We start from the raw sequence: 17,572 nt of genomic DNA, 5'->3' as shown, positions 1-17,572 counted from the left end.
ACATATTAACGCACTTTAATCCCGAATTAAACCAAACCTTAGCATAAAATTCTCAAATTAAAAACTTAGACTTCTTATAATTATTTGACCTTAAATATAATTTTTCATAATTTAATAAAGCTTAAATCTAGTGTTTCAATTAATTCTGTAATTAACGTTTCGTGTTGCGATTAAATCCCGGATAAATCCAAAACTCATTATTTTGATCCGAAGCTTACCAAATTCCTTAAAATATCCCAAAACATATTTAAAAGCATCCCTAGACGTAAAATCGAGCCCATTTTATAACTTAACCGAATTGTTTTAAAACTTGGACCGGTGTCTCGATTTTAACCCGAATCGACTCGAAACTTAACCATATTTTTCTTAACTTTTTACCACACCTAATAAACACTTAAAAGGCCTTATAAACATCCAGACCCATCGCTTAAACCATTCGATCAGGCCTTACAAGATGCTGGAAATCAGCCTCTTCCCCTTTCGCCTACCCTACTACACTACCTCCCTATTCTCGCGTCTTAGCCCAACACCGATGGAACCAGGCACGTCTCAGCCTTTCCTAGACCACCATAGGGCTCCCCTGAACCTACTGCACCCACGCCATCAGCCTCATGAATCAGGCGTAGATCACCCTATCGCTACACTCCCCACAACACCAATCGAACCCAACTCGTCCAACTCTTTCCTTGCGGCTTCTAGGACAAGACCAGCAGCGTTCGCGCATTTCCAGACCATGATTCAGACCCACCAGAGACTGTTCAAGGTCTAGAGTCGCCCTTGCACCACCAGACTTCACCTACCCACCGATCTAGACAAAGAAAACGAGAAACCCCAAGCCGCTACACATCTCGGCCTTCACTCCAAACCTACCGAACCTTACACCAGCCTCATGACTCCAATAACCTGCTCTAAACGGTCCCTTAGCATCAACAAAACGGCAGCCTCCTTGCACAATTCAAGAAAATGTGAGACTTGAAACAAAAAGAATGCAATAAACACAAGAAAATCAAAGATCTTCCATAGACAAGCTTGGATCGAAACTTTTCATGCATGAACACCAAACTCAGTATATAAAACGTGTATGATGCAGAAGAATGATATAAAGCGTGCCTGGTGAAAATATTTCGCAAGAAAACCGAAGAACGAGCGTCGGAAATCAAGTCGGAGAATTTTCTTACGCCTTGAATGGAAATGGCCGTGCTTTCAGCTGCTGGGATTTCTATGAAAATGTTGAGATGGGAGTGAGGGTGTCGGATGATTGGGGAGGGTAATGTTAGGTGTAGTGGGTCCATAGGGATTTATTATGTAGTTAATTAAAATATAATAGGCCATAAGTTTCTAATTAAAGATTTAAAAAGAATTTTAAGCACAACAAGCGTAAAAGTAGTCTCATTAAGTCCAAACACACTCCCGAAAAATATTTCGTGATGAAAAATTTTTGAAAATATTAACCGAACCCTCAAAAAGTCCCCTGATTCGATAAAATTTGCTTACCGGGTAAAAATAAAATTCTGCAGATAAAAATACCCAATAAATCTCAATTCTTGAAAAACACCTTTAAAACATCTTGTATTAATTAATAGAACTTAATCGTGTAATAAAAATAATTTTCTTGAAAATTCTCCGGTCTCTGATCCTCGTTCAAGAGCGAAATGCAACTTAAAAACCTTAATGCATGAACTTATAAAATGTATGGAATAAATTCTACCATGCATGAATTATGCATAAAATTCATAAAAATAATTAAACACAATTTAATAAAATAAAAATACATTTTATGCTTTAAAAGAATTTAATGAAATACCGAAGAATTTAATAATTTGCATGCATGTAGTTTACGTGGACTTTTCGATTTTCGAGACGTTACACGCGGCACTGCTCTCGCCCAATAAGAACCAAGAAGTTAAGCGTTCTGGCGCGATGCCAGAGCTAGGATGGGTGACATCCCTGGAAAGTCCTCGTGTCGCGACCGTTTACGTAAATTATAGCTAAAACTGTTGAAATAATTGTTTTTAATAAGTTAACCATCTCCGGAGTAATCTGCGTCATACCCTTCCGTACAGAACCGGCTCACGACAACAAAAATCGCTAAATGTTCCCAGAAAATTGAAAAAGAAAATAAGAAAAAGAAAATAACGAATGTAAAGCTATTATTATGCCTGGGATACGATAAAATGGAACCGGAATCGAATTTTGGACTTCCTAAACGGATTTCTCGAGTAAAACGAAAGCTTAACAGAAGCTGAAAATCGCAAATTAGAGGGTCTTAGAGAAGGAATTCGGCTAAAATCTCGCCAGCTCATTGCGGAGTAATTAGTCTCGTTCATTTGCCCGTTTACAATCAAATTAGCCTACAATTTTGTCCAAATCCGGCAGTGACCGAGCTACGTTGATTACACATGTCTTATCTGGTCCCGATCGATATTCAGATGATTTGAGCCGAAAATCGTCTGTCAACAAGTAATCAAAAATAGAAAAACACGAAAAGGGGTGCAACACGAGGACTTCCAAGGGGGCCACCCATCCTAGTACTGCTCTCGCCCAAGCACGCTTAACTTCGGAGTTCTGATGGGATCCGGTGCATTAGTGCTGGTATGATCGCACCCGACATTGAGTGGGATGTTTATTCTTATATCCCTAGAGTACTTGTGGAGCGGGCGACGATGGACAACACGCGGCACTGCTCTCGCCCAATCAGAACCATGAAGTTAAGCGTTCTGGCGCGATGGCAGAGCTAGGATGGGTGACCTCACTGTGAAGTCCTCGTGTCTCGACCGTTTACGTAAATTATAGCTAAAACTGTCGAAATAATTGTTTTTAATGAGTTAACCGTCTCTGGTGTAATCTGCGTCATACCCTTCCGCACAAAACCGGCTCACGACAAAAAAAATCGCTAAATGTTCCCAGGAAATAGAAAAGAAAAATAAAAAGAAGAAAATAGCGAATGTAAGGCTATTATTATGCCTGGGATACTATAAAATAGAACCGGAATCGAATTTCGGACTTCCTAAAAGGATTTTTCGAGGAAACGGAAGCTTAACAGAAGCGTAAAATCGCAAATTAGAGGGTCTTGGAGAAGGAATTCGGCTAAAATCTCACCAGCTCATTGCGGAGTAACGAGTCTCGTTCGTTTGCCCGTTTACAATCAAATTAGGCTACAATTTTGTCAAAATCCGGCAGTGCCCGAGCTACGTTGATTTCACATGTCAAAATCGTCTGCCAACAAGTAATCAAAAATAGAAAAACACGAAAAAGAATGCAACACAAGGACTTCCAAAGAGGTCACCCATCCTAGTACTGCTTTCATCCAAGCCCGTTTAACTTCGAAGTTCTGATGGGATCCAGTGCATTAGTGCTGGTATGATCGCACACGACATTGATTGGGATATTTATTCTTACTTACCTCGAATACGTGTGAAGCGGGAGGCGATGGACAACACCTGGCACTGCTCTCGCCCAATCAGAACCATGAAGTTAAGCGTTCTGGCGTGATGGCAGAGCTAGGATGGGTGACCTCCCTGGGAAGTCCTCGTGTCGCGACCGTTTACGTAAATTATAGCTAAAACTGTCGAAATAATTGTTTTTAATGAGTTAACCGTCTCTGGTGTAATCTGCGTCATACCCTTCCGCACTGAACCGGCTCACGGCAACAAAATCACGAAATGTTCCCAGAAAATAGAAAAAAAAAATAAGAAGAAGAAAATAGCGAATGTAAAGGCTATTATTATGCCTGAGATACGATAAAATAGAACGGAATATAATTTCGGACATCCTAAGCGGATTTCTCGAGGAAACAGAAGCTTAACAGAAGCGGAAAATCGCAAATTAGAGGGTCTTAGAGAAGGAATTCGGCTAAAATCTCGTCAGCTCATTGCGGAGTAACGAGTCTCGTTCGTTTGCCTGATTATAATAAAATTAGGCTACAATTTTGTCCAAATCTGGCAGTGCCCGAGCTACGTTGATTTCACATGTCTTATCTGCTATCGATCGCGATTCAGACGATTTGAGCCGAAAATCGTCTGTCAACAAGTAATCAAAAATTGAAAAACACGAAAAGGGGTGCAACACGGGGACTTTCCAAGGGATTCACCCATCATAGTACTGCTCTCGCCCAAGCACGCTTAACTTCAAAGTTCTGATAGGAATCGGTGCATAAGTGCAGGTATGATCACACCCGACATTGAGTGGGATGTTTATTCTTATATCCCTCGAGTACGAGTGGAGCGGGCGGCGATGGACAACACGCGGCACTGCTCTCGCCCAATCAGAACCATGAAGTTAAGCGTTCTGGCGCGATGGCAGAGCTAGGATAGGTGACCTTCCTGGGAAGTCCTCGTGTCGCAACCCTTTACGTAAATTATGGATAAAACAATCGAAATAATTGTTTTTAATGAGTTAACCATCTCCGCCGTAATATGCGTCACACCTTTCCGTACAGAACCTGCTCAAGACAACAAAAATCGCTAAATGTTCCCAGAAAAATAGAAAAAAAAATATGAAGAATAAATTAGCGAATGTTAAGCTATTATTATGCCTGTGATACGATAAAATGGAACTGGAATCGAATTTCGGACATTCTAAGCGGATTTCTTGAGAAAACGGAAGCTTAACAGAAGCGGAAAATCACAAATTAGAGGGTCTTAGAGAAAGAATTCGGCTAAAATCTCGCCAGCTCATTGTGGAGTAATGAGTCACGTTCGTTTGCCCGTTTACAATCAAATTAGCCTACAATTTTGTTCAAATCCGGCAGTGCCCGAGCTACGTTGATTTCACCTGTCTTATCTGGTCCCGATCAAGATTCAGTGATTTGAGCCGAAAATCGTCCGTCAACAAGTAATCAAAAATAGAAAAACACGAAAAGGGGTGCAACACGAGGACTTCCAAGAGGGTCACCCATTCTAGTACTGCTCTCGCCCAAGCGCGCTTAACTTCGGAGTTCTGATGGGATCCGGTGCATTAGTGCTGGTATGATCGCACCCGTAATTGAGTGGGATGTTTATTCTTATATCCCTCGAGTACTTGTGGAGCGGGCGGCGATGGACAAAACGCGGCACTGCTCTCGCCCATTCAGAACCATGAAGTAAAGCGTTCTGGCCTGATGGCAGAGCTAGGATGGGTGACCTCCCTGGGAAGTCCATGTGTCGCGACCGTTTACGTAAATTATGGATAAAACAGTCGAAATAATTGTTTTTAATGAGTTAACCTTCTCAGGAATAATATGCGTCATACCCTTCCGCACAGAACCTGCTCAAGAGAACAAAAATCGCTAAATGTTCCCAGAAAATAGAAAAAAAAAATAAGAAGAAGAAAATAGCAAATGTAAAGCTATTATTATGCCTGAATATGATCAAATGGAACCGGAATCGAATTTAGAACTTCCTAATAGGAAATGGAAGCTTAACAGAAGCGGAAATCGTAAATTAGAGGGTCTTAGAGAAGGAATTCGTCTAAAATCTCGTCAGCTCGTTGCGGAGTAATGTGTCTCGTTCGTTTGCAAGTTTACAATCAAATTAGTCTACAATTTTGTCCAAATCCGGCAGTGCCCGAGCTACGTTGATTTCACATGTCTTATCTGGTCCCGATCGATATTCAGATGATTTGAGCCGAATCAAAACCATGAAGTTAAACGATCTGGCGCGATGGCAGAGCTAAGATGGGTGACCTCCCAGGGAAGTCCTCGTTTCGCGACCATTTACGTAAATTATGGATAAAACATATGAAATAATTGTTTTTAATGAGTTAAACGTCTCCGGCGCACAGAACCTGCTCAAGACAATAAAAATCGGTAAATGTTCCCAGAAAATAGAAAAAATAAGAAGAAAAAAATAGCGAATGGAAAGCTATTATTATGCATGAGATACGATAAAATGGAATCGGAATCGAATTTCGGACTTCCTAAGCGGATTTCTCGAGGAAATGGAAGCTTAACAGAAGCGGAAAATCGCAAATTAGAGGGTCCTGGAGAAGGAATTTGGCTAAAATCTCGCCAGCTCATTGCGGAGTAATGAGTCTCGTTCGTTTGCCCGTTTACAATCAAATTGGGCTACTATTTTGTCCAAATTCGGCAGTGCCCGAGCTACGTTAATTTCATATGTCCTATCTGGTCACTACCGAGATTCAGATGATTTGAGACGAAAATCGTCTGTCAACAAGTAATAAAAAATAGAAAAACACGAAAAGTTGTGCAACACAAGGACTCCCAAGGGGGTCACCCATCCTAGTACTGCTCTCGACCAAGCACGCTTAACTTCGGAGTTCTGATGGGATCCGGTGCATTAGTGCTGGTATGATCGCACCCGACATTGAGTGGGATGTTTATTCTTATATCCCTCGATTACGTGTCTAGCGGGCGGCGATGGACAACACACGGCACTGCTCTCGCCCAATCAGAACCATGAAGTTAAGCGTTCTGGCGCGATGGCAGAGCTAGGATGGGTGACCTCATTGTGAACTCCTCGTGTCTCGACTGTTTACGTAAATTATAGCTAAAACTGTCGAAATAATTGTTTTTAATGAGTCAACCGTCTCTGGTGTAATCTGCGTCATACCCTTCCGCACAAAACCGGCTCACGACAAAAAAAATCGCTAAATGTTCCCAGGAAATAGAAAAGAAAAATAAGAAGAAGAAAATAGCGAATGTAAAGCTATTATTATGCTTGGGATACGATAAAATAGAACCAGAATCGAATTTCGGACTTCCTAAACGGATTTTTCGAGGAAACGGAAGCTTAACAGAAGCGTAAAATCGTAAATTAGAGGGTCTTGGAGAAGGAATTCGACTAAATTCTCTCCAGCTCATTGCGGAGCAATGAGTCTCGTTTGTTTGCCCATTTACAATCAAATTAGGCTACAATTTTGTCCAAATCCGGCAGTGCCCGAGCTACGTTGATTTCACATGTCATATCTGGTCCCGATCGAGATTCAGATGATTTGAGTCGAAAATCGTCTGTCAACAAGTAATCTAAAATAGAAAAACACGAAAAGGGGTGCAACACGAGGACTTCCCAACGGGTCACCCATCCTAGTACTGTTCTCGTCCAAGCACGCTTAACTTCGGAGTTCTGATGGGATCCGGTGCATTAGTGCTGGTATAATCGCACCCGACATTGAGTGTGATATTTATTCTTATATCCCTCGAGTACGTGTGGCGCGGACAGCGATGGACAACACGCGGCACAGCTCTCGCCCAATCAGAACCATGAAGTTAAGCATTCTGGCACGATGGCAAAGCTAGGATAGGTGACCTCCCTGGGAAGAACTCGTGTCGCGATCATTTACGTAAACTATGGATAAAACAGTCGAAATAATTGTTTTTAATGAGTTAACCGTCTCCGGAGTAATATGCGTCATACCCTTCTGCACAGACCTTTCTCAAGACAATAAAAATAGCAAAATGTTCCCAGAAAATAGAAAAAAAAATAAGAAGAAGAAAATAGCGAATGGAAAGCTATTATTATGACTTGGATACGATAAAATGGAACCGGAATCGAATTTCGGACTTCCTAAACGGATTTCTCGAGGAAACAGAAGCTTAACAGAAGCGGAAAATCGCAAATTAAAGGGGCTTAGAGAAGGAATTTGGTTAAAATCTCGCCAGCTCATTGCGGAGTAATGAGTCTCGTTTGTTTGCTTGTTTACAATCAAATTAGGCTATAATTTTGTCCAAATTCGGCAGTGCCCGAGCTACGTTGATTTCATATGTCTTATCTGGTCCCGATCGAGATTAAGATTATTTGAGACGAAAATTGTCTGTCAACATGTAATCAAAAAAAGAAAAACACGAAAAGGGGTGCAACACGAGGACTTCCCAGGGGGTCACCCATACTAGTACTGCTCTCGGCCAAGCACGCTTAACTTCGGAGTTCTGACGGGATTCGGTGCATTAATGATGGTATGATCGCACCCGACATTGAGTGGAATGTTTATTCTTATATCCTTTGAGTACGTGTGGAGCGGGCGGCGATGGACAACACGCGGCACTGCTCTCGCCCATTCAGAACCATGAAGTTAAGCGTTCTGGCGCGATGGTAGAGCTAGGATGGGTGACCTCCCTGTGAAGTCCTCGTGTCTCGACCGTTTACGTAAATTATAGCTAAAACTGTCGAAATAATTGTTTTTAATGAGTTAACCGTCTCTAGAGTAATCTGCTTCATACCCTTCCGTACAGAACCGGCTCACGATAACAAAAATCGCTAAATGTTCCCAGAAAATAGAAAAAAATAAGAAGAAGAAAATAGCGAATGTAAAGCTATTATTATGCCTGGGATACGATAAAATAGAACCGGAATCGAATTTCGGTCTTCCTAAACGGATTTCTCGAGGAAACGGAAGCTTAACGGAAGCGGAAAATCGCAAATTAGAGGGTCTTAGAGAAGGAATTCGACTAAAATCTCTCCAGCTCATTGCGGAGCAATGTGTTTCGTTCATTTGCCCGTTTACAATCCAATTAGGCTAAAATTTTGTCCAAATCCGGCAGTGCCCGAGTTACGTTGATTTCACATGTCTTATCTGGTCCGGATCGTGGTTCAGATGCTTTGAGCCGAAAATCGTCTGTCAACAAGTATAAAAATTAGAAAAAAAAGAAAAAGGGTGCAACACGAGGACTTCCCAAGGTGTCACCCATCCTAGTACTGGTCTCGCCCAAGCACGTTTAACTTCAGAGTTCTTATAGGATCCGGTGCATTAGTGCTTGTATGATCGCACCCATCATTGATTGGGATGTTTATTCTTATATCCCTCGAGTACGTGTGGCGCGAGCGGCGATGGACAACATGCGGAACTGCTCTCGCCCAATCAGAACCATGAAGTTAAGCGTTCTGGCGCGATGGCAGAGTAGGATGGGTGACCTCCTTGGGAAGTCCTCATGTCGCGACCGTTCACATAAATTATAGCTAAAACAGTCAAAATAATTGTTTTTAATGAGTTAACCGTCTCCGGTGTAATCTTCGTCATATCCTTCCGCACAGAACCGGCTCACGACAAAAAAAAATCGCAAAATGTTCCTAGAAAATAGAAAAAAAATAAGAAGAAGAAAATAGCGAATGTAAAGCTATTATTTTGCCTGGGTTACGATAAAATTGAACCGGAATTGAATTTCGGACTTCCTAAACAGATTTCTCGAGGAAAGGAAGCTTAACAGAAGCGGAAAATCGCAAATTATGCCTGGGATACGTTAAAATGAAACCGGAATCGAATTTCGGACTTGCTAAGCGGATTTCTCGAGGAAACAGAAGTTTAACAGAAGCGGTAAATCGCAAATTAGAGGGTCTTAGAGAAGGAATTCGGATAAAATCTCGCCAGCTCATTGCGGAGTAATGAGTCTCGTTCGTTTTCCCGTTTACAATCGAATTAGCCTACAATTTTGTCCAAATCCGGCAGTGCCCGAGCTACGTTGATTTCACATGTCTTATCTGGTCCTGATCTAGATTCAGATGATTTGAGCCGAAAATCGTTTGTCAACAAGTAATCAAAAATAGAAAAACACGAAAAGGGGTGCAACACGAGGACTTCCCGGGGGGTCACCCATCCTAGTAATGCTCTCGCCCAAGCACGCTTAACTTCGGAGTTTTGATGGGATCCGATGCATTAGTGCTGGTATGATCGCACCCGACATTGAGTCTGATGTTTATTCTTATATCCCTCTAGTACGTGTGGCTCGGGCGGCGATGGACAACAAATAAATCCTTATATTATTTCGAAAATTCTGATTCAGCCCTTTAACGTTCGTAAATTGCCCTTAGGTCCCCAATCTTTCGAAATATTGCATTTTGGTCCCTTAAATTTCGATACTTGCATGTTGATTTTATACGATTGGACGTAAATTTTATCGGTGTGGGTTTTTCAATAAAAAAATACGACCTTTTTGGCAAATCGGCTATTTAATTCCCAAACTATTTTTACCAAAACTTTACTAATATTTTATTTAATTCTAATTAAAGACTAATGGGCTTAATTAGGGGCTTAATAGGCCTAAAGCCTTGTTAGTGTTTAATTAAGTATATAATATGTAAACCTTTCCCATAACCCAACGATTCTTTCAAAAGCACACGGCCACTCTTCTGAAAATACCTAGATTACACGGCCTACACATGCTTAAAAATTGAGGCAAACTTTCGAGCATTGCCAAAGGAAAGTCTTAGCCAAGGTTCTTGCTCCGTTCTTCTTCATCGTCAATGATTTTTCATGCGTAAATTACGCATAGGCACACCTATTCTTCCCTTAAAACCATCATGAAATCATATTATATTTTTATGCATGAAAATTTTGGGAAACAAGTGACACTTTGAATTATTTTCGTTTTTATGCAATCCATGAAATTCCAAGCATGATTTTGATTCAAACTTTTGTCGTTTACATGTATATACGGGCTGCCATGATATAGGTTATGTTTAGGCACGATTTTGCACGGGATTTAGAGTCCTAGATAATCACCTTAACACCACACATGCAATAGAACACAAGCTGTGCAGCAACTTGCTGTCATGGAGCAAAGGGGTTCAGTTTTATGGTTGCAGGGTCTAGGGCTTGGTTGGCTAGTTCCAGGGGTTAGCAAGCTATGACTCCCACCCGAGAATCAAGGGGAATTGCGTGCTGGGTTCTGGGCTTGTTGCAGGCTGGTGGGCGTGGTCCTGGGGGCCTGGGTCCTTAGGGGGTGCACAACAGGTGGGTTCGGTGGCTGGGTTTGTTGGTAGGGGCAGAGAAGCTTGATCAAGAGTCCTTGTCCAACAAGGATTTCTCGGCCAGCTTATGGTAGAGGAGTATGGGGCTCGTTTTTATGTTTTGGGTGTTTTCCGTGGGATCTTTGGGTCCAGTAGGTACTTTAGGATGTTGGTCAAGTTTTGGATCAACATGGTTCGGGGGTAACTCGTGAAAATCAAGAGATGGCTCGGGGTCGAAGATTTTGGGTCATTAGGGTTTTTAAAACTTGGGAAAATTGAAAAATAGTTCACGGGGGTCGAGTCGTGGTTCATAAGGGCTAAAATAATATAAAAAGACTAAATTCTCAACTGGTACCAACACTTAGAAATCTAGGTACTTAAGTCTGGAGGTCCTGGGTTCAAGTGTTGGGGAAGACGAAAGAAACCACTTACCAGGGGTGAGATATTCTATGAGTGACGGTGCATGGGCATGGGCCGATGCCCATGTTGGACCATCCTAACGACCCATGACCAGTAGTGGTGCGTGGGTATGGGCCGAGGCCTTTGTTAGTTCAGCCTAATGGCCCATGACCGTTACAAAAAAAGGCGCCTTTTTTTGTAACGATCACGGGCCATTAGGCTGAACCAACAAAGGCCTCGGCCCATGCTGGACCATCCTAACGATCCATGACCAGGGAAGTCCTCGTGTCGCGACCGTTTACGTAAATTATGGATAAAACTGTCGAAATAATTGTTTTTAATGAGTTAACCGTCTCCGGAGTAATCTGCGTCATACCCTTCCGTACAGAACCGGCACACGACAACAAAAATCGCTAAATGTTCCCAGAAAATAGAAAAAAAAATCGGAAAAAAAATAGCGAATGTAAATTTATTATTATGCCTGGGATACGATAAAATGGAACCGGAATCAAATTTCGGACTTCCTAAGCGGATTTCTCGAGGAAACGGAAGCTTAACAGAAGCGGAAAATCGCAAATTAGAGGGTATTAGAGAAAGAATTCGGATAAAATCTCGCCAGCTCATTGCGGAGTAACGAGTCTCGTTCGTTTACCCGATTACAATCAAATTAGGCTACAATTTTATCCAAATCCGGCAGTGCCCGAGCTACGTTGATTTCACATGTCTTATCTGCTCTCGATCGTGATTCAGACGATTTGAGTTGAAAATCGTCTGCCAAAAAGTAATCAAAAATAGAAAAACACGAAAAGGAGGACTTCCCAGGGGGTCACCTATCCTAGTACTGATCTCGCCCAAGCACGCTTAACTTCGGAGTTCTGATGGAATCCGGTGCATTAGTGCTGGTATGATCGCACCCGACATTCAATGAGATGTTTATTCTTATATCCCTCGAGTACGTGTGGAGCGGGTGGCGATTGACAACACGCAGCACTGCTCTCGCCCAATCAGAACCATGAAGTGAAGCGTTCTGGCGCGATGGCAGAGCTAGGATGGGTGACTTCCCTGGGAAGTCCTCGTGTCGCGACCCTTTACGTAAATTATGGATAAAACAAATGAAATAATTGTTTTTAATGAGTTAACCGTATCCGGCGTAATCTGCGTCATACCCTTCCGCACAGAACCGGCTCACGACAACAAAAATCGCTAAATGTTCCCAGAAAATGGAAAAAAAAATAAGAAGAAGAAAATAGCGAATGTAAAGCTATTATTATGCCTGTGATACGATAAAATGGACCGGAATCGAATTTGGACTTCCTAAGCGGATTTCTCGAGGAAACGGAAGCTTAACAGAAGCGGAAAATCGCAAATTAGAGGGTCTTAAAGAAGGAATTCGGCTAAAATCTCGCCAGCTCATTGCAGAGCAATGAGTCTCGTTCGTTTGCCCGTTTACAATCAAATTAGGCTTCAATTTTGTCCAAATCCGGCAGTGCCTGAGCTACGTTGATTTCACATGTCTTATCTGCTCTCGATCGTGATTCAGACGATTTGAGTTGAAAATCGTCTGCCAAAAAGTAATCAAAAATAGAAAAACACGAAAAGGAGGACTTCCCAGGGGGTCACCTATCCTAGTACTGCTCTCGCCCAAGCACGCTTAACTTCGGAGTTCTGATGGAATCCGGTGCATTAGTGCTGGTATGATCGCACCCGACATTCAATGAGATGTTTATTCTTATATCCCTCGAGTACGTGTGGAGCGGGCGGCGATAGATAATACGCAGTACTGCTCTCGCCCAATCAGAACCATGAAGTTATGCGTTCTGGCGCGATGGCAGAGCTAGGATAGGTGACCTCCCTGGGAAGTCCTCGTGTCGCAACCCTTTACGTAAATTATGGATAAAACAATCGAAATAATTGTTTTTAATGAGTTAACCATCTCCGCCGTAATATGCGTCACACCCTTCCGCACAGAACCTGCTCAAGACAACAAAAATCGCTAAATGTTCCCAGAAAAAAAGAAAAAAAATATGAAGAATAAAATAGCGAATGTTAAGCTATTATTATGCCTTGGATACGATAAAATGGAACTGGAATCGAATTTCGGACATTCTAAGCGGATTTCTTGAGAAAACGGAAGCTTAACAGAAGCGGAAAATCACAAATTAGAGGGTCATAGAGAAAGAATTCGGCTAAAATCTCGCCAGCTCATTGCGGAGTAATGAGTCTCGTTCGTTTGCCCGTTTACAATCAAATGAGCCTACAATTTTGTCCAAATCCGGCAGTGCCTGAGCGACGTTGATTTCACATGACTTATCTGGTCCCGATCGAGATTCAGATGATTTGAGCCGAAAATCGTCTGTCAAAAAGTAATCAAAAATTGAAAAACATGAAAAGGGGTGCAACACGAGGAGTTTCCAGGGGTTCACCCATCATAGTACTGCTCTCGCCCAAGCACGCTTAACTTCGGAGTTCTGATAGGAACCGGTGCATAAGTGCAGGTATGATCACACCCGACATTGAGTGGGATGTTTAATCTTATATTCCTCGAGTACGAGTGGAGCGGGCGGCGATGGACAACACGCGGCACTGCTCTCGCCCAATCTGAACCATGAAGTTAAGCGTTCTGGCGCGATGGCAGAGCTAGGATGGGTGACCTCCCTGGGAAGTCCTCGTGTCGCGACCCATTACGTAAATTATGGTTAAAACAATCGAAATAATTGTTTTTAATGAGTTAACCGTCTGCGGCGTAATATGCGTCACACCCTTCCGCACAGAACCAGCTCAAGACAACAAAAATCGCTAAATGTTCCCAGAAAATAGAAAAAAAATATGAAGAATAAAATAGCGAATGTTATGCTATTATTATGCCTGGGATACGATAAAATGGAACCAGAATCGAATTTCGGACATTCTAAGCGGATTTCTTGAGAAAACGGAAGCTTAACAGAAGCGGAAAATCGCAAATTAGAGGGTCATGGAGAAAGAATTCGGCTAAAATCTCATCAGCTCATTGCGGAGTAATGAGTCTCGTTCGTTTGCCCGTTTACAATCAAATTAGGCTACAATTTTGTCCAACTCCGGCAGTGCCCGAGCTACGTTGATTCCACATGTCTTATCTGGTCCCGATCGAGATTCAGATTATTTGAGCCGAAAATTGTCTGTCAACAAGTAATCAAAAATTGAAAAACACGAAAAGGGGTGCAACACGAGGACTTCCCAGGGGGTCACCCATCCTAGTACTGATCTCGCCTAAGCATGCTTAACTTCGGAGTTCTGATGGGATTCGATGCATTAGTGCTAGTATGATCGCACCCGACATTGAGTGGGATGTTTATTCTTATATCCCTCGAGTACGTGTGGCGCGGACGGCTATGGACAACACGCGGCACTGCTCTCTCCTAATCAGAGCCATGAAGTTAAGAGTTCTGACGCGATGGCGTAGCTAGGATGGGTGACCTCCCTGGGAAGTCCTCGTGTCGCGACCGTTTACGTAAATTATAGCTAAAACAGTCGAAATAATTGTTTGTAATGATTTAACCGTCTCCGGAGTAATCTGCGTCATACCCTTTCGCACAGAACCGGCTCACGACAACATAAATAGCTAAATGTTCCCAGAAAATAGAAAAAAAATAAGAAAAAGAAAATGGCGAATGTAAAGCTATTATTATGCCTGAGATACGATAAAATAGAACCGGTATCGAATTTCGGACTTCCTAAACGCATTTCTCGAGGAAACGAAAACTTAACAGAAGCGAAAAATCGAAAATTAGAGGGTCTTAGAGAAGGAATTCGGCTAAAATCTCGCCAGCTCATTGCCGAGTAAAGAGTCTCATTCTTTTTCCCGTTTACAATAAAATTAGCCTAAAATTTTATCAAAATCCGGCCGTGCCCGAGCTACGTTGATTTCACATGTCTTATCTGGTTCCGATCGAGATTCAGATGATTTGAGCCGAAAATCGTCTGTCAACAAGTAATCAAAAATAGAAAAACACGAAAAGGGGTGCAACACGAGGACTTCCCAGGGGGTCACCCATCCTAGTATTGGGGTTTTTTTAAAAAAATAATTTAAATTTTAAAATTAATTTCAATTATAATGTAAAAAAAAGAGTATGCAAATATACCTCAATCCGCGCTTACGAAGCGCGGACGCTGCCCACGTGGAGCAGCGTCCTATGCTTCGTAAGCGCGGACCCTGCTCACGTGGTGCCACGTCCGCGCGACGGAATATTTAGCGATGGAATATATAACAAACCGTCGCTAAAATTGAATCAGCGACTATTCCTAAATTTTGGTTATTTTATTAAGGGTGAGTACATGATAATAACCACCTATAGGACACTAATATTTTACTTTAGTTTTTTGTTTTTTTTTAAATTTCAACACACACTTTTATTTTTTATTTTTTTTTCAACAATTCAAATATCAATTTAGTTTCTCCATAATTTATCCAATTTCACTTTATTTTATCGATAATGATAAAAAAGACTGTACACACACGCATCGCCTGTGCAGAGAAACTAGTATTCATTAACAGCCGCAGATAATAGTATAAACAGCGTGCACATGTACGCCACGGATAATCTTAAACTTTCAACGGTTTGCATCTTTGCAGCATGCAATGTTCGCTACGGAAAAAGAATTTGCGCGCTGCGAAAAACCATTTTTGTTGTAGTGAAGACAGAGAAAAAAAAGACAAAAATTCATCACGAAATAAGTTTTTTCGGGAATATTTAATCTTGTCCAATATATATAAAATTAAATGATTATTTAAAAAATATTTTCTTGATAAAATTTCATTACTATTTTGACTGGAAGATCGTGAATTAAATTTATTAAACAAATAATAATTCTTGTTAAATTTAAGATTTAAACAGAAATTTTTGAGTAGGTCTCTTGTGAAACGGTCTCACGAATCTTTATCTCACGAATCTTTTTTGAATAGTAGAGATTCTTGAAAAAACTTATTTCGTGATGAATTTTTGTCTGTTTTTTTCTCTGTGTTCACTACAACAAAAATGGTTTTTCGCATCGCGCAAATTCTTTTTCCGCAGCGAACATTGCATGCTGCAAAGATGCAAACCATTGAAAGTTCAAGATTATCCGCTGCGTACATGTGCACGCTGTTAATACAATTATCTGCAGCCGTTAATAAATTATGGAGAGACTAAATATATATTTGAATTGTTGAAAAAAATTAATAAAAGTGTATGTTGATATTAAAAAAAAAAAACAAAAACCTAAAGTGCAATAGTTGGTGTCCCATAGGTGGTTATTATCATGTCCTCACCCTTAATAAAATAACCAAAATTTAGGAATAACGACGGTTTTTAAACCGTTGCTCAAACTAGCGTCGGTTTCGAAACCGTCGCTGATTCTATTTTCGTGACATATATTAAACCGTCGCTGATTCCATTTTAGCGACAGTTTATAAACCATCGCTGATTCAATTTGAACGATGGTTTTATATATATTCCGTCGCGCGGACGTGGCACCACGTGAGCAGCGTCCGCGCTTACGAAGCATTAGTGATGGTATGATCGCACCCGACATTGAGTGGGATGTTTATTCTTATATCCCTCGAGTACGTGTGGAGCGGGCGGCGATGGAAAACACGAGGCACTGCTCTCGCCCAATCAGAACCATGAAGTTAAGCGTTCTGGCGCGATGGCAGAGCTAGGATGGGTGACCTCCCTGGGAAGTTTTCGTGTCGCGACCGTTTACGTAAATTATGGATTATTTTTTTTAATGAATTAACCGTGTCCGGAGTAATCTATGTCATACCCTTCCGCACAGAACCGGCTCACGACAACAAAAATCTCTAAATGTTCCCAGAAAATAGGAAAAAAAATAATAAGAAGAAAATAGCGAATGTAAAGCTATTATTATGAATGAGATACGATAAAATGGAACCGGAATCAAATTTCGAACTTTCTAAGCGGATTTCTCGAGGAAACAGAAGCTTAACAGAAGCGGAAAATCGCAAGTTAGAGGGTCTAAGAGAAGGAATTTGGTTAAAATCTCGCCAGCTCATTGCAGAGTAATGAGTCTCATTCGTTTGCCCGTTTACAATCAAATTAGGCTACAATTTTGTCCAAATCCGGCAGTGCCCGAGCTACGTTGATTTCACATGTATTATCTGGTCCCGATCAAGATTCAGATGATTTGAGCCGAAAATCGTCCGTCAACAAGTAATCAAAAATAGAAAAACACGAAAAGAGATGCAACACGAGGACTTCCCAAGGGGTCACCCATCCTAGTACTGCTTTCGCCCAAGCACGCTTAACTTCGGAGTTCTGATGGGATCCGGTGCATTAGTTGTAAGGCCCGAGAATTTGATTACCGTAATCTGAGATTAATCTGAAATGATTTGGCAATAATTAATACGATTATTGATTTTTAATCGAGATAATTACGAAAGGCCTAACCGAGACACGAAATGAGATAGCGTGTGAAAATGGATGTGCGAGGACAGTAGCATCGGCGCACATGCGCGACCGGATGCGCGCACATGCGCCAAA

General features: G+C 41.5%; 11 non-coding genes and 3 pseudogenes across 11 annotated transcripts; all 14 read right to left on the bottom strand.

Annotated features, from left to right (window-relative positions):
• Positions 1–2,487: 2,487 nt before the first annotated feature.
• On the bottom strand, positions 2,488–2,606 carry LOC142512269 (5S ribosomal RNA). The gene has a single exon (XR_012808822.1). It is a non-coding gene; the product is annotated as a 5S ribosomal RNA (ribosomal RNA).
• Positions 2,607–3,253: 647 nt separating this feature from the next.
• LOC142511085 (5S ribosomal RNA) lies at positions 3,254–3,372 on the bottom strand (annotated as a pseudogene).
• A 684-nt stretch (positions 3,373–4,056) lies between these two features.
• LOC142511905 (5S ribosomal RNA) lies at positions 4,057–4,176 on the bottom strand (annotated as a pseudogene).
• Positions 4,177–4,860: 684 nt separating this feature from the next.
• LOC142513973 (5S ribosomal RNA) lies at positions 4,861–4,979 on the bottom strand. Its single transcript, XR_012809891.1, has one exon. It is a non-coding gene; the product is annotated as a 5S ribosomal RNA (ribosomal RNA).
• Positions 4,980–6,179: 1,200 nt separating this feature from the next.
• Positions 6,180–6,298, bottom strand: LOC142507024 (5S ribosomal RNA). Its single transcript, XR_012805292.1, has one exon. It is a non-coding gene; the product is annotated as a 5S ribosomal RNA (ribosomal RNA).
• Positions 6,299–6,983: 685 nt separating this feature from the next.
• On the bottom strand, positions 6,984–7,102 carry LOC142513764 (5S ribosomal RNA). Its single transcript, XR_012809692.1, has one exon. It is a non-coding gene; the product is annotated as a 5S ribosomal RNA (ribosomal RNA).
• Positions 7,103–7,786: 684 nt separating this feature from the next.
• Positions 7,787–7,905, bottom strand: LOC142508024 (5S ribosomal RNA). Its single transcript, XR_012806258.1, has one exon. It is a non-coding gene; the product is annotated as a 5S ribosomal RNA (ribosomal RNA).
• A 681-nt stretch (positions 7,906–8,586) lies between these two features.
• On the bottom strand, positions 8,587–8,705 carry LOC142509969 (5S ribosomal RNA). The gene has a single exon (XR_012808112.1). It is a non-coding gene; the product is annotated as a 5S ribosomal RNA (ribosomal RNA).
• Positions 8,706–9,489: 784 nt separating this feature from the next.
• LOC142516124 (5S ribosomal RNA) lies at positions 9,490–9,608 on the bottom strand. The gene has a single exon (XR_012811936.1). It is a non-coding gene; the product is annotated as a 5S ribosomal RNA (ribosomal RNA).
• Positions 9,609–11,853: 2,245 nt separating this feature from the next.
• LOC142510375 (5S ribosomal RNA) lies at positions 11,854–11,973 on the bottom strand. The gene has a single exon (XR_012808491.1). It is a non-coding gene; the product is annotated as a 5S ribosomal RNA (ribosomal RNA).
• A 670-nt stretch (positions 11,974–12,643) lies between these two features.
• On the bottom strand, positions 12,644–12,763 carry LOC142510030 (5S ribosomal RNA). Its single transcript, XR_012808170.1, has one exon. It is a non-coding gene; the product is annotated as a 5S ribosomal RNA (ribosomal RNA).
• A 684-nt stretch (positions 12,764–13,447) lies between these two features.
• On the bottom strand, positions 13,448–13,566 carry LOC142509200 (5S ribosomal RNA). Its single transcript, XR_012807385.1, has one exon. It is a non-coding gene; the product is annotated as a 5S ribosomal RNA (ribosomal RNA).
• A 683-nt stretch (positions 13,567–14,249) lies between these two features.
• LOC142516173 (5S ribosomal RNA) lies at positions 14,250–14,368 on the bottom strand. The gene has a single exon (XR_012811983.1). It is a non-coding gene; the product is annotated as a 5S ribosomal RNA (ribosomal RNA).
• Positions 14,369–17,269: 2,901 nt separating this feature from the next.
• LOC142512799 (5S ribosomal RNA) lies at positions 17,270–17,385 on the bottom strand (annotated as a pseudogene).
• Between the last annotated feature and the right edge of the window lie 187 nt (positions 17,386–17,572).

This window comes from Primulina tabacum, chromosome 10 (genome assembly GCF_025594145.1).
Source record: "Primulina tabacum isolate GXHZ01 chromosome 10, ASM2559414v2, whole genome shotgun sequence".
NCBI lineage: Eukaryota > Viridiplantae > Streptophyta > Magnoliopsida > Lamiales > Gesneriaceae > Primulina > Primulina tabacum.
The sequence above is the reverse complement of the archived record's forward strand: the minus strand, read 5'-3'. Positions and strand labels throughout refer to the sequence as shown.